Below are 12,312 nucleotides of genomic sequence, written 5' to 3'. Positions count from 1 at the left end.
AATGTACTTAATGCCACTGAACTGCACACTTAAAAACAGTTAAAGTGGTAAATTTTATGTTGTGTATATTTTACCACAATTTCTTTTTTTGCGGTACGCGGGCCTCTCACTGTTGTGGCCTCTCCCGTCGCGGAGCACAGGCTCCAGACACGCAGGCTCAGCGGCCATGGCTCACGGGCCCAGCCGCTCCTCGGCATGTGGGATCCTCCCGGACCGGGGCACGAACCCGCGTCCCCTGCATCGGCAGGCGGACTCTCAACCACTGCGCCACCAGGGAAGCCCTACCACAATTTTTAAATGTGAAAAATTATAGCTATTCCACTTTAAATAGTGGAGTAAAGAGTAGAAATTACGTTCATGAAAAGACTTCCCTAACAGGTTTAGTTTTTACAATTTGTTTTCTTTTAAAATTTCTTGGAGACTTCACCAAACAAGATGTGTGGATGGCAAATAAGCACGTGAAAAGATGCTCAGCATCATTAATCATTAGGAAAATGCAACTTAAAACCACAATAAGAGATACCATCATACACCTATTACAATGGCTAGAATTAAAAAGATTGACCATACCAAGTATTGACAAGAATGTAGAGCGATTGGAACTCTCATACTTTACTGGTGAGAATGTAAAATGGTACAACCCCTTTTGGAAAACAGTTTGACAGTTTGTTAAAAAAGTTGAACATATTCTGCCATATAATACAGCCATTGCACTTCTACATATTTACCCAGGAGAAATGAAAGCATACACTCATACAGACAGGAAACAACACAAATGTCCATCAGCAGATAAATGGATAAACAGACTGTATTATATGCATACAGTAGAATACTACTCAACAATAAAAAAAGGACGTACTACTGCTGTTACATGGATGAATCTCAAAATAATTACACTGGGTAAAAAAAGCCAGGGAAAAGAGATCATATACTGTATGATTACATTTATATAAAATTCTAGAAAATGCTAACTAATATATGGTGACAGAGCCAATCGGTGGTTGCCTGAAAATGAGAGAAGGGTTGGAGAGGGCAGGAGGAAGAGATTATCAGGGGACAACAAAGAAATTTGAGGGGCTGATAGATAAATTTATTATCATTTTTTAAAAGATTTATTTATTTATTTTTTGGCTGCATTGGGTGTTAGTTGCGGCACACGGGATCTGCATTGAGGCGTGCATGCTCTTCATTGCTTCTCTCTAGTTGTGGTGTGTGAGTTTTCTCTTCTCTAGTTGTGGTGCACAGGCTCCAGGGCACGTAGGCTCTGTAGTTCATGGCAAGCAGACTCTCTAGTTGAGGCGCGCAAGCTCAGTCGTTGTGGTGCGCAGGCTTAGTTGCCCCGTGGCGTGTGGGATCTTAGTTCCCTGACCAGGGATTGAACCTGCGTCTCCTGCATTGTAAGGCGTATTCTTTACCACTGGACCACCAGGGAAGTCCCTAAATTTATTATCTTGAGTGTGGTGATTCTTTCACGGGTGTGTACGTGTCAGAGCTAATCAAACTGTATACTTCAATGTGTGCAGTTTATTGTATGTCAATTATACATTAATAAAACTGGTAAAGCCAGTTTAAAAAAGAATTGTAATGCACACAAAAAATGCAATAACGGGCAGGACGATGAAAATCATAGAGTTCTATGGGGCTGTGCATGCAAGTGGTAGAGGCCAGGTGGGGCTTCACAGAAGTGACCTGAGGACAAGTAAGTGTTGTCAGGCAAAGCGTGGGATTGCGGATGGTGTTTCACATTGAGGAAGAAATGGGTGCGATGACCCACAGGCAGGGGAGAGCCTGAGCTGAAACTCCGTGTGGCTAGAACTCAGGCCGTAGGGGACAGTAGAGAAATATGAGGCCAGAGAGCACAGCAGGGGACCAACTATGAGTGTAGATTTTCTCCTGGAGTCAATGGAGAATGACTCCAGGCAAGCAGAGGGTTATCACTTGTGCAGTTTAGAAAGATTCTCTGGCTGCAGTCTGGTTATTGAGCTGGGGAGGAAGCAGAGTGCAGGCAGGAAATCAGGTATTAGGTAAGGAGGGCTGAGGATGTTTGACTGGCGGGGAATGACCCAAGACTAGAGCTGCTGGGATATGCCACTTCCCTTCAACTTTTCAACAGCCCGGGGAGTTAGGAAATTTTATCTCAGCTTTGCAGAAGAGGAAACAGACTTGAAGCAGTTAAGTAACTTGGTTACGGTCACAGAACTCCTGAGAAGGAGATCTGGGGTTTCCGGTCTGATGGGTTCTGAGTCCAAAGTCCCTAATGCTCACAGGCTTCTCTCTAATTTTAATAAAAGGCATCTGGGATGACTCTCCCCTCTCTTACTGCCTACTTTTCTCACCCTCACTGTGGTTTGTTCCATGAATGTCTTCCCCTGGGAGGAGGCAGGGTGCCACGGGAACATGTAACAGAGGATGTAATGTCGTCCGGGCAGTCAGGAGAGGGAGGCTTCCTGGAGGAAGGGACATGGCAGCTGAGCCCTGAAGAATTGGAAAGAGAGGGAAGAGCTAGTAAAGGAACATGCTGGGGGAGTGGGGCATGAGAAGGACAAGGTGTTCTAGAATGGAGAGAAGAGCATGTGGGAATAAACTCCAGCATGGCATGCTGGAATAACTGAGCTTCAGAGCACCTGAGTGATGGCGTGAGAGGCAGAGAGGCACATCCGACAGATTTTTAGCTCTCTGTGTAGCAATTTAGAGAATGGAGCGGATGGGAGGGAGACCAGTAAGGTGAACCCTGTTGCTTTGATGGTGAAATCCTGCTCGCCAGGCATCTGCTTTTTGTGGTTACCATGGAAACATCAGACCGCAGACGCAGAAGCCTCTAGTCAGCCCCACTTATTAAAGATGATGAGACTAAGTCCCGCAAGATGGAGAAGAGGTTTGTTTGCGAGCTTTCCTACTGGCAGCATGGAAACCTTTTTTTAATTTTATTTTTTAAAAATTTATTTTACTTATTTATTTTTGGCTGTGATGGGTCTACGTTGCTGAGCTCAGGCTTTCTCTAGTTGCAGCGAGTGGGGTCTACTCTTCATTGCGGTGCGCAGGCTTCTCATCATGGTGGTTTCTCTTGTTGTGGAACACGGGCTCTAGGTGCACGGGCTTCAGTAGTTGTGACATGCGGGCTCAGTATTTGTGGCTTGCGGACTCCAGAGCACAGGCTCAGTAGTTGTGGCACACGGGCTTAGTTGCTCCGTGGCATGTGGGATCTTCCCGGACCAGGGCTCGAACCCGTGTCCCCTGCATTGGCAGGCGGATTCTTAACCACTGTGCCACCAGGGAAGCCTGAAACCTTTTTTTAAAAATATGTATGTATAGTGATAAAATATACAAAATATAAAATGTATCATTTTAGTCATTTTAAGTATATGGTTCAGTGGTAGTACATACGTTCACAATATCCATCACCACCATTTATCTCCAGAAATGTTTCATCTTCCCCAACTGAAACTCTGTACCCATTCTTATAACTCTCATTTTCCCTTCCCCCAGCTCCTGGTAACTAGTATTCTACTTTCCGTCTCTCTGAATGTGGCTACTCTTAAGTACCTCATGTAAGTGGAATCATGCAATATTTCTCTTTTTGTGACAGGCTTATTTCGCTTAGCATAATGTCTCCAAGGTTTATCCATATTGTAGCATGTGTCAGTATTTCCTTCCATTTTAAGGCTGAATAGCATTCCAGTGTGCGTATATATCACATTTTGTTTACCCATTCATTTAGATGGCTTCATCTTTTGACTATTGTGGATAATGCTGCTATGAACGTGGGTATGCCGGCAACCTCCTCTATAGACATGGATTATTGGTATTGAGTGAAGAAGACAGACTTTTACTGATGAGTTTTGAGTAAAAGAAAAAGAGAATAGAGAGAAAAGAATAACGTTTTCCCTGAAAGTCAACCAGAAGTACCTTTTGTGCCTAAATATTTTAAGGACTCATTCTAGGCAATGCCCTCCTTTGCTGTTGTCTTGGATACGGTGCGTTAAGTCTGCACGTGGTCCACCTTGAGTTAACATGACAGACTTGGCAGAGCAGCTTCCATTTTCGAGGCACAAATTCGCCTTGGGACACTTCTCCTGAGGAATTCTTTGGGCTTCTAGGAAAATTGTCAGAAGGCCTACTCGTTTACTGTGTCATCTACAAGAATATAGGCTTCATGATGGGAGGGTCATGTCTATTTGATTTTAATAACTAGTAAATCTCCAACACCTAGTACACTGCCAGTCACTTAAAGAATATTTGTCAAATGAATGAATGTGTCTTCCACTGATTGAGCCCTTCATGCTCCTGGACAAGTCTTATCTCAAGGAAAGAGGCCACGGGAATAGAACCAGACTCAGGAACTTACCCAGGCTCTGGTTCTGTCTGATATGCCATGTGGTCTTGGCTTGTCATTTATACTTTCTCATTTCTCATCGCTCAGCTGGTGGAAATGACACCTGCTTGGACTCACCTCACCAGGTGTCATGAGCACGGAGGTGATCATATACATAAAAGTGCCATAGGAAGGACATCATGATCGTGTCTAGCCTTGAGCTGTCTTCAGGGCACCAGCCCTGCCTTGACAACAAACCTCGCACCTGCGGGCACCTGCCCGATCTCAGAACCTCCCCACGAGCAGCCCTCCATCCCAGCTTCCTATTTTTCTCATTGTATCACTATTTTCTCGGTCTTTTGTGCTTGAAACTTGAGTCCCGTCTAGCTCTTCCCTGTCTCTTGCCTCCCCTAAGTCTAGCTGCTTCTTTCCTTTACCACCAGCCCTGGTCAGGAGTCCCTCCCTACACTCTGACCATTGCCAAAGCCTTGACAATCTCCTGCCTCTTGACTTTGCTGCTGCCAGAGACAACCTCCAACATGTAGCTCTGACTCCATCATGCCCCTACTCAAAAATGACTGAAGGATGCTCACACACACTAGAATGGCGACTATCGAAAAAACAAAAAATAACAAGTGTTGCCGAGGATGTTGATAAATTGGAGCCCTTGTGCCCAGTTGGCAGGAATGTAAAATGGTGCGACCACTATGGAAAACAGTATGGCGCTTCCTCAAAAAATTAAAAATAGAACTACCATATCATCCAGCAATCCCACTTCATATCCAAAAGGATTGAAAGCAAAGACTCAGAGAGATATCTGTACACCCATATTCGTAGCAGCATTATTCTCAAGAGCCAAAAGGTGGAAGCAACCTGCCTGTATCCATTGACAGATGAGTGGATAAACAAATGTGGTATATACACACAAATATTCAGCCTTAAAAAAGATGAAAATCCTGTCACAGGTTATAACATGGATGAACCTTGAAGATACTGTTAAGTGAAATAAGCTCGTCACAAAAAGACAAATACTGTATCATTCCACTTGTATAAGGTACCTAGAATAGTCAAATTCATAGAGGCAGAAAGTAGAATGGGAGTTACCCGGGGTGGGAATGGGGGGAGAATAGGGTAGTTGTTTCATGGGTGCAGAGTTTCAGATTTGCAGGCTGAAAAAATTCTGGAGACCCATGTCGTAACAATGTGAATATACTTAACGCTACTGAACTGTACCCTTAAAAATGGTTACGATGATAAATTTTATGTGCTTTTCACCACAATTTTTAAAAAAATGACTGATGGATTAATTGACTACATCTGTCCTCTGCACTCTGGTTTTCAAGGCCCTCCCATAGCTGCTCTTTCTGCTGAGCTCAGCTGGATGTACCCTGAGCATCCTTGCCTCTTTGCCTCGGCATCCACTGCCCCCTCTGGCAAGAACACTGATGTTCTCTCCTCCCTGCGCTGTTGAAATCCTTCCTGTGTTTTAAAAACCCAGCTCAGGTGCTCCGCTGTGCTATTTCTGTGCACCGTACGTGCTGTAGGTACTGAACCTACAGCATTGGCGGGGAAGTGTTTGGGTGCATTCCTTCCTTTGCTCCCCTGACTAGGCCGAATTCCCAAGGGTGGTGGTTTGTTCCAGCACAGTGTGGTCCAACCAGCAGTAGGTGGTTGCTGGTTTGGGGGTGGGTCTCCTTGCTCCCCCATGAGGCCTTTTCTGACTCTCTTTCTCTGCCTGTCCCAGCCTCAGGGGCTGATCTTATCCGCTTTCTGGGCCATGAGTTCTTGAAGGGCAGAGCCTGGAGTTTATTCTTTTTTTAAAATTTTGGCTGTGCTACGTGGCTTGTGGGATCATAGTTCCCCGACCAGACATTGAACCCGGGACGTTGGCAGTGAGGGTGCGGAGAGTCCCAACCACTGAACCTCCAGGGAATTCCCTGGATGTTTTGAAATACCTATGCATTGTGAAATAATCACCACAATCAAGCTAATTAACATATCCTGCACAGCATAAGGGATCTTAGTTCCCTGACCAGGGGTCGAACCTGTGCCCCTTGCAGGGGCAGCGTGGAGTCTTAACCACTGGACCACCAGGGAAGCCCCTGGAGTTTATTCTTTGCATGGCCCAGAGTGCCTTGCCCGGTGCCTGGCTCGGAGGGGCTGTACAAATGTTGGATGGTTATAAAAATAGGTGAGAATCCCCAGCCGTGGGCTTGGTTGCCTCTCTCCCTGATGGGAAGCTGAGAAGGAATTGACCGAGCCCGGCTTTCTCCTGCCCTCTATGAATTGGAAACCCTGGGTCCTAGCTGTTCTGCTGCTTCAGCATTTCTTTGTTCTGGCCCGAGTTCAGCGGCCAAGACTGCAGAAGAAGGGAATGAGGGAGTTTCTCAGCCATCACAGATGATTGTACTTGTTGCATCTAGTGCCACCAGCCAAAGGCCTTTTCATTAGACCAGACGCATTTGGCTCTAGGCTGGCCGGGTTTCCGGTCACCGATGGACTCTGTGTAACGTCTCAGCTGGATTTGGCAGACTTGGCAATCCCAGGGGACGTGGCTGGTCCACTTTGGTGGATTTGCACATTGACATCTGCAGGCCTGGCAGCTTCCCGTCACTTCTGCCTTCTCCTCGGAAGCTCGGAAGCAGGGGAGGTGGCTCCATCCACTACCTAATGGGAACCAGACTGCCATGTACACAGAGGAGCAAGATGAGTTAGGTCTGGGTTTTCCTGGAATAGTTGAGATGATCGTGATTTTATTCATTGGAATGGCGATGAAGTGCTAAGAGTAACAGTTAAATGTAATGTCAATGTTTTATCCTTGTGAAGGTTTTTTCCTGTAAATTCACTAAGAAAAATCTTTGGGACAGTGACTTGCCCTTATTTTTTGTGTGAGCCGTGGGGAAACTGAGACGTAAGATATTCCAGCTGGGACGCATTTTTCTGCTTCTGAACGTGAGGAATTGCCTTTAAAACGTTAGACGTAAGATAGAAGGCTGATGTTAGCTTATTAGTGGGCGGCCTTTTGAAAGCATCCCTAAGGTCCTCTTTAGAGAACAGTGGGTCCCACGCAACCATTTCTTATCTTCCAATTTGTCAGCACCTTGATCTTGTTGGTGATCCCTGGTCCTCAATTCCCGATTTGAGCTGAGACTTTCGTATAAATCATGCCTTTTAATTTTTTGTATTGATATTTTCTGATGCATTGACATCTAGGGCTTGCTGAGCCTGGAGAGACTGTCCCTTCCAGTCTGGGCAATTTCTAGAGCTAGTAAAGACATGCCTGCAAGTGCACCTTTCATAAGCAATCCAACCAATCCAGACCCCACCCCTCCAACCACCTTCTTCATCTGCTCTCACCCTCTGAGCCAATGTCTGCCTGCCCTAATCATCCCAGGGCCAGGCGCTAGACAACTAGGGACAATGCCTGTGACCCAGAGCCTGCTGAAGTTATTCAAACTAGCCAATCCTAAGCCTGCTTCCCCTGCCTTGCCTCTCCTGCAAAAACCACAGTAAAGGCTCTTTCTTTCTCATTCCCTCTGCCCCCTGACCGACCCTGGTGCTTCCCCATGTGGCCCTGCATGGCATGTCATATAGCTTATTTTTAGGGGTGTCTGAGTATAAAGACTTCTTTCTTCATGATGGTCATTTTCATGCCTGCATGTTTACTATACCTGATTAAAATAATCAACATACAGCCTTTCTTTGGCTCCAGTCTTGGTAATTCCCGGTGACTCTCAAAATGGGACTCGGCCCCTTGCCTCTGGCCTTGATTCTTTAGCCTGAGAGTAAGCCTGTCATCTAACTCTTCAGGCTCTATATTTTCATGTCTTTCTGGCCAGTGTCAAAGTAGACACAAGAAGGAACGCTGAGCTTATGCTTGGAAGAGAAATTTAGCTTCACAGGGTAGTTTGAGTTGCCCTAGAAAAGCTCCAGTCCCCCTAAACTGTACCCTGGTGCCTAAACTTTTCCCATCACTGACCCATCCCTCCTCCTTGAGCATCATCCTCTGCTTTCTGCTCACCTCTTGGTTCTGAGATAATTTTCTCAGCTGCTTTTCCCCTTATAGTATAAAGAAGAAGGATTGGATCGAAATGGCATATGGAGTGCATGCATCTACTTCTTCTCCTATCCCCAATCCCACGAAATGACAGTAAATATATCCTTAATAAGGAGGGCCTCCAAGCTTAGCCATTAGTTCCCCTCTACCCATTTAAGGTAGTGATGTACATTCTCATCAGCACTAGATTTTGATAGGAAAAAAATGAGTTTCAAGTTAAAGGATATCCGTAGAAAAATAGAATAAGAATGTAGAAATCGACAAATGCAATCCAATAAAAGTCAGAAAAGAAATAAAATAAAGAACAAGAAAGCATGGTAAGTATAAAACATAAAAGAGAATCAGGAACACATGTAAGTACATCGATAACTACAATAAATGAAAATGGGTTTAAATATTGTATTAAAAGTCTCTCAGATTGGGTTTTTAAAAAACGGTATAAAATTACTGACAGAGAATCTCTAAGACGTACAATATTGTTTGAAAAACATATACAAACTAAAAAATCAGCAGTTCGGTCGGACACAGCTGTTGATAGATCCAAAAGCAGCTGTCAAACTGCCTCTTTGGTGCCCTCTCCTTGGACGGTTGGAACAGTTAAACATTTACCTTTCTGCTTCCACTGCATCTGGTGGTGGCCATGGGACACATTTGGCAAGTGAAACATACGGAAGTCTATTGGTAGGTTTCTGGAAATCTTTGCTTTCCTGATAAAAAGGTCAGATGCAGCAGTTCTCTTCTCTTCTTCCCACCTTGAACACAGATATGTAGCAGGTGGACCGCTGGAAGGGTACAGGCATCTTGTAGACACGAGGTCGCAAACAGGAGTAGAAGCTCCTGGGAATCATCAAGACAGTGGTGTCACCTAATGTCACTGAGCTTCTGGGCTAACTCTAGGACCAACTCATGTCCAGAATTCTTGGGGTGTGAGTCAAATCAAACCCCCCTTTAAGTCACTTTAAAGAAAGTTTCTAGATGAACGCATTTCCAAGTAAAACAACTGTGCATTGGTATATGTATATCCAGAGAAGATGCACAGAGACTACGCAGAAGGTGTCTCACCAAATTATCTATGGTTACCATTCCAGAATGGAATGGGATTGACTCTAAGTCCTTCTGTCGTGTTTCACATATTTTCAAGAAGGAAGTATTTATGTATCAATCATGTAATTAACAATTTTAAAAATAAATAATGAAACCTTATGTTGAAATTATGGGATTATAGTCAAATACAAAAGGAAATGATGTCACTTTTATCATACAGAAATAAACATTGTCCGTTTGCTCTCTTTTTTTCAACTAATATGTTTTATGTTTTAGAAGTTTTAGATTTACAGAAAAATTGAGCAGCTAGTACAGAAAGTTCCCATATACTACCCCTCTCCCCTACAGTTCTGTTATTAACATCTTGCATTAGTATGGTGCATTTGTTACAATTAATGAAACAAAGCTGATACACGGTGATTAACCAAAGTCCATAGTTTATATCATGTTTCACTCTCCCATGTTGTACAAAGAATTCTATGGGTTTGGACAAATGTATAATGACATGTATCCACCTTCAAAGTATCATACAGATTAGTTTCACTGCCCTAAAAATTTCCTGTGCTTCACCTATTCATCACTCTTTTCTCTCCTCCCACCTCCCTCCATCCCCCACTGCCATCGGGCCAATCTCTGGCAAGCCTTGACTTTTGTCTTAATTTTGCCTTTTCTAGAATGTCATATAGTTGGAATCATATAGTATGAAGTCTTTTAGATTGGCTTCTTTCACTTAGTAATACGCATTTGAGTTTCCTCCAAGTCTTTGCATGGCTTGATAGCTCACGTCTTTTTAGCACCAAATAATATTCCATTGTCTGGATGTGCTACAGTTTATCCAGTCACTCACTGCAGGACATCTTGGTTGTTCCCAAGATTTGGCAATTCCTAATAAGGCTGCTATAAATACCCACGTGCAGGTTTTCGTGTAGATATGTTTTAAACTCATTTGGGTATAAATACCAAGGAGCACAATTGCTGGATGGTATGATAAGATTTTGTTTAGTTCTGTAAGAAACTCCCAAACTGTCTTCCAAAGTGGCTGTACCATTTTGCATTCCCACCAGCAACGAATGAGAGTTCCTGTTGCCCTGTCAACGTTTGGTATGGTTGGATTTTTGGACGTTAGCCATTCTAATAGGTGTGTTGTGGTTTGTCATTGTGGTTTTAACTTGCAATTGCCTAATGACATATGATGTTTGCATCTGCTCACGTGCTGCTTATTTTCTATCTGTTGCTCTCTTTTCATAAAATGTGTAACCCAGGTGTCAGCTGGGGTCTGCTGATCTCTCGAAATCAGATAAGATTTATTAACCTATTTATTCCAAGCTCTGTGAAAGTGCTGATTCCTCTTTGAGATAAATCTAGACTAGACTAGACAAAGAAAGACATATAGAAGTGGAGGAATCTATAATGCTTAACACCCAATCCTGACCTCTTGCAGCAGTCCCCATCTCTGTCTCATCCACTTGGGCAAGCCAGAGCCCTCAGGGTCACCCTTCATCACTCCACTCCCTCATCCTCTTATCCAGGTCCTGGCAATTGCAGCTCCAAAATATTTCTCAAATCCATTCACTCTCCACTGCCATCACTGCCACCACCAAATACAATAAGAACCTAGTTCAGGCTACCTTTTTTCTCGCCTAAAGGCCTGCAAATGGGACGAGAGCTAGAGAGACCTCTTCAACAGGCAAATCTCTTAAAGTTACCCTCCTGCTTGCAGGATAGGTAAAACCCTGTCAGGGTCCCACTGCCACAACCCTCACTCCCCACTCCACTCCTCGGCACGTGCACTTTTGTCCAGTCACAATCCTTTTCCTCGCCTCGATTCCTGGGAACACCTACTCAGCGTTCATCACTCGGCTCAAGCATCACTCGGCAAAGAAGCCAACTTCCTGAGCGGGACAGACCCCCTTCTTACAACACAGGTTCTCTCTCCCGCGGAACACCTGTCACAGGTGTGATTTGATTGTGCGGTTTTCACAGTGCCCGTTTCACCATTAGACTGTGAACCCCGTGCGACTGAGGATTTTTCCTGCTGTTGCCCACCATTTTATCCAGCGCTTAATACACTGTCACCCTCCTAATAGGTACGCGATAAATATTTGTCAAATGAGTGAGTGACTGAATGAATCACTTCCCTAGGGGATTCTCAATACAGGACTAATTGATCCTCTGGGCTACCTTCTTCTGAGGCTGGCATAATAACACAGATAAAAATATCGCCCCAAAACGTGAGCGACTCTAACCCAGGTGACAGATGAATCTTATTAAACTCAGCAAGGGAGAATGGCTTTTGACTTTCTGGGAAAAGATCCAGTACAATAAAATAATGCTTCTTTCTCCCAGCATGCAACTAGGCTGGAAATATTTTACATCAGCTTGTGTTTTACATCATCACCATTCATTAGAGCTCCAGGGAAGCTCTCAATATTCCAGAGGCTAAAATCTGGACACATTTGTGAGATCTGAATTTCCCCACCCTACATTAGACTAGCAGGAAGGAGGTTCCTGAGTTCGGCTTTGTCTGACTCCTTTCACATATGGATGATGTGACCATGTGATGGGCGCACATGGGGCCCCTCTGTTTCTCCCAGGAGCTCGCAGCCTGTCTTATGCAGGACAGGGTATATGTTAGGAGAAAGTCTGGACCACAGCCTCCTGCTGAGTCATCTGCCCAGAGATTTTGGGAGAATTCCACCGAGGAGGACTTTGAGGAAGCAGAGAATACTTTGGGTGCCTGTTCGTTCTGTGCTCCCTTCTCTGAGATTCCCCACTGCGAAAGGGAGAGAGGTGACCTTAGGCTTTGTCTGGTCACACCTGATGGACCATAGCGGGGAACCCTGACTGAGCGTGGGTGAATGAGACAATTTTCCTGGAACTGGCAGCTGGCACAGAGACT

Source organism: Delphinapterus leucas, chromosome 6, assembly GCF_059928025.1.
Source record: "Delphinapterus leucas isolate spDelLeu-1000000601 "Yukka" chromosome 6, BTC_Dleu_Yukka2, whole genome shotgun sequence".
Classification (NCBI taxonomy): domain Eukaryota; kingdom Metazoa; phylum Chordata; class Mammalia; order Artiodactyla; family Monodontidae; genus Delphinapterus; species Delphinapterus leucas.
The sequence above is the reverse complement of the archived record's forward strand: the minus strand, read 5'-3'. Positions refer to the sequence as shown.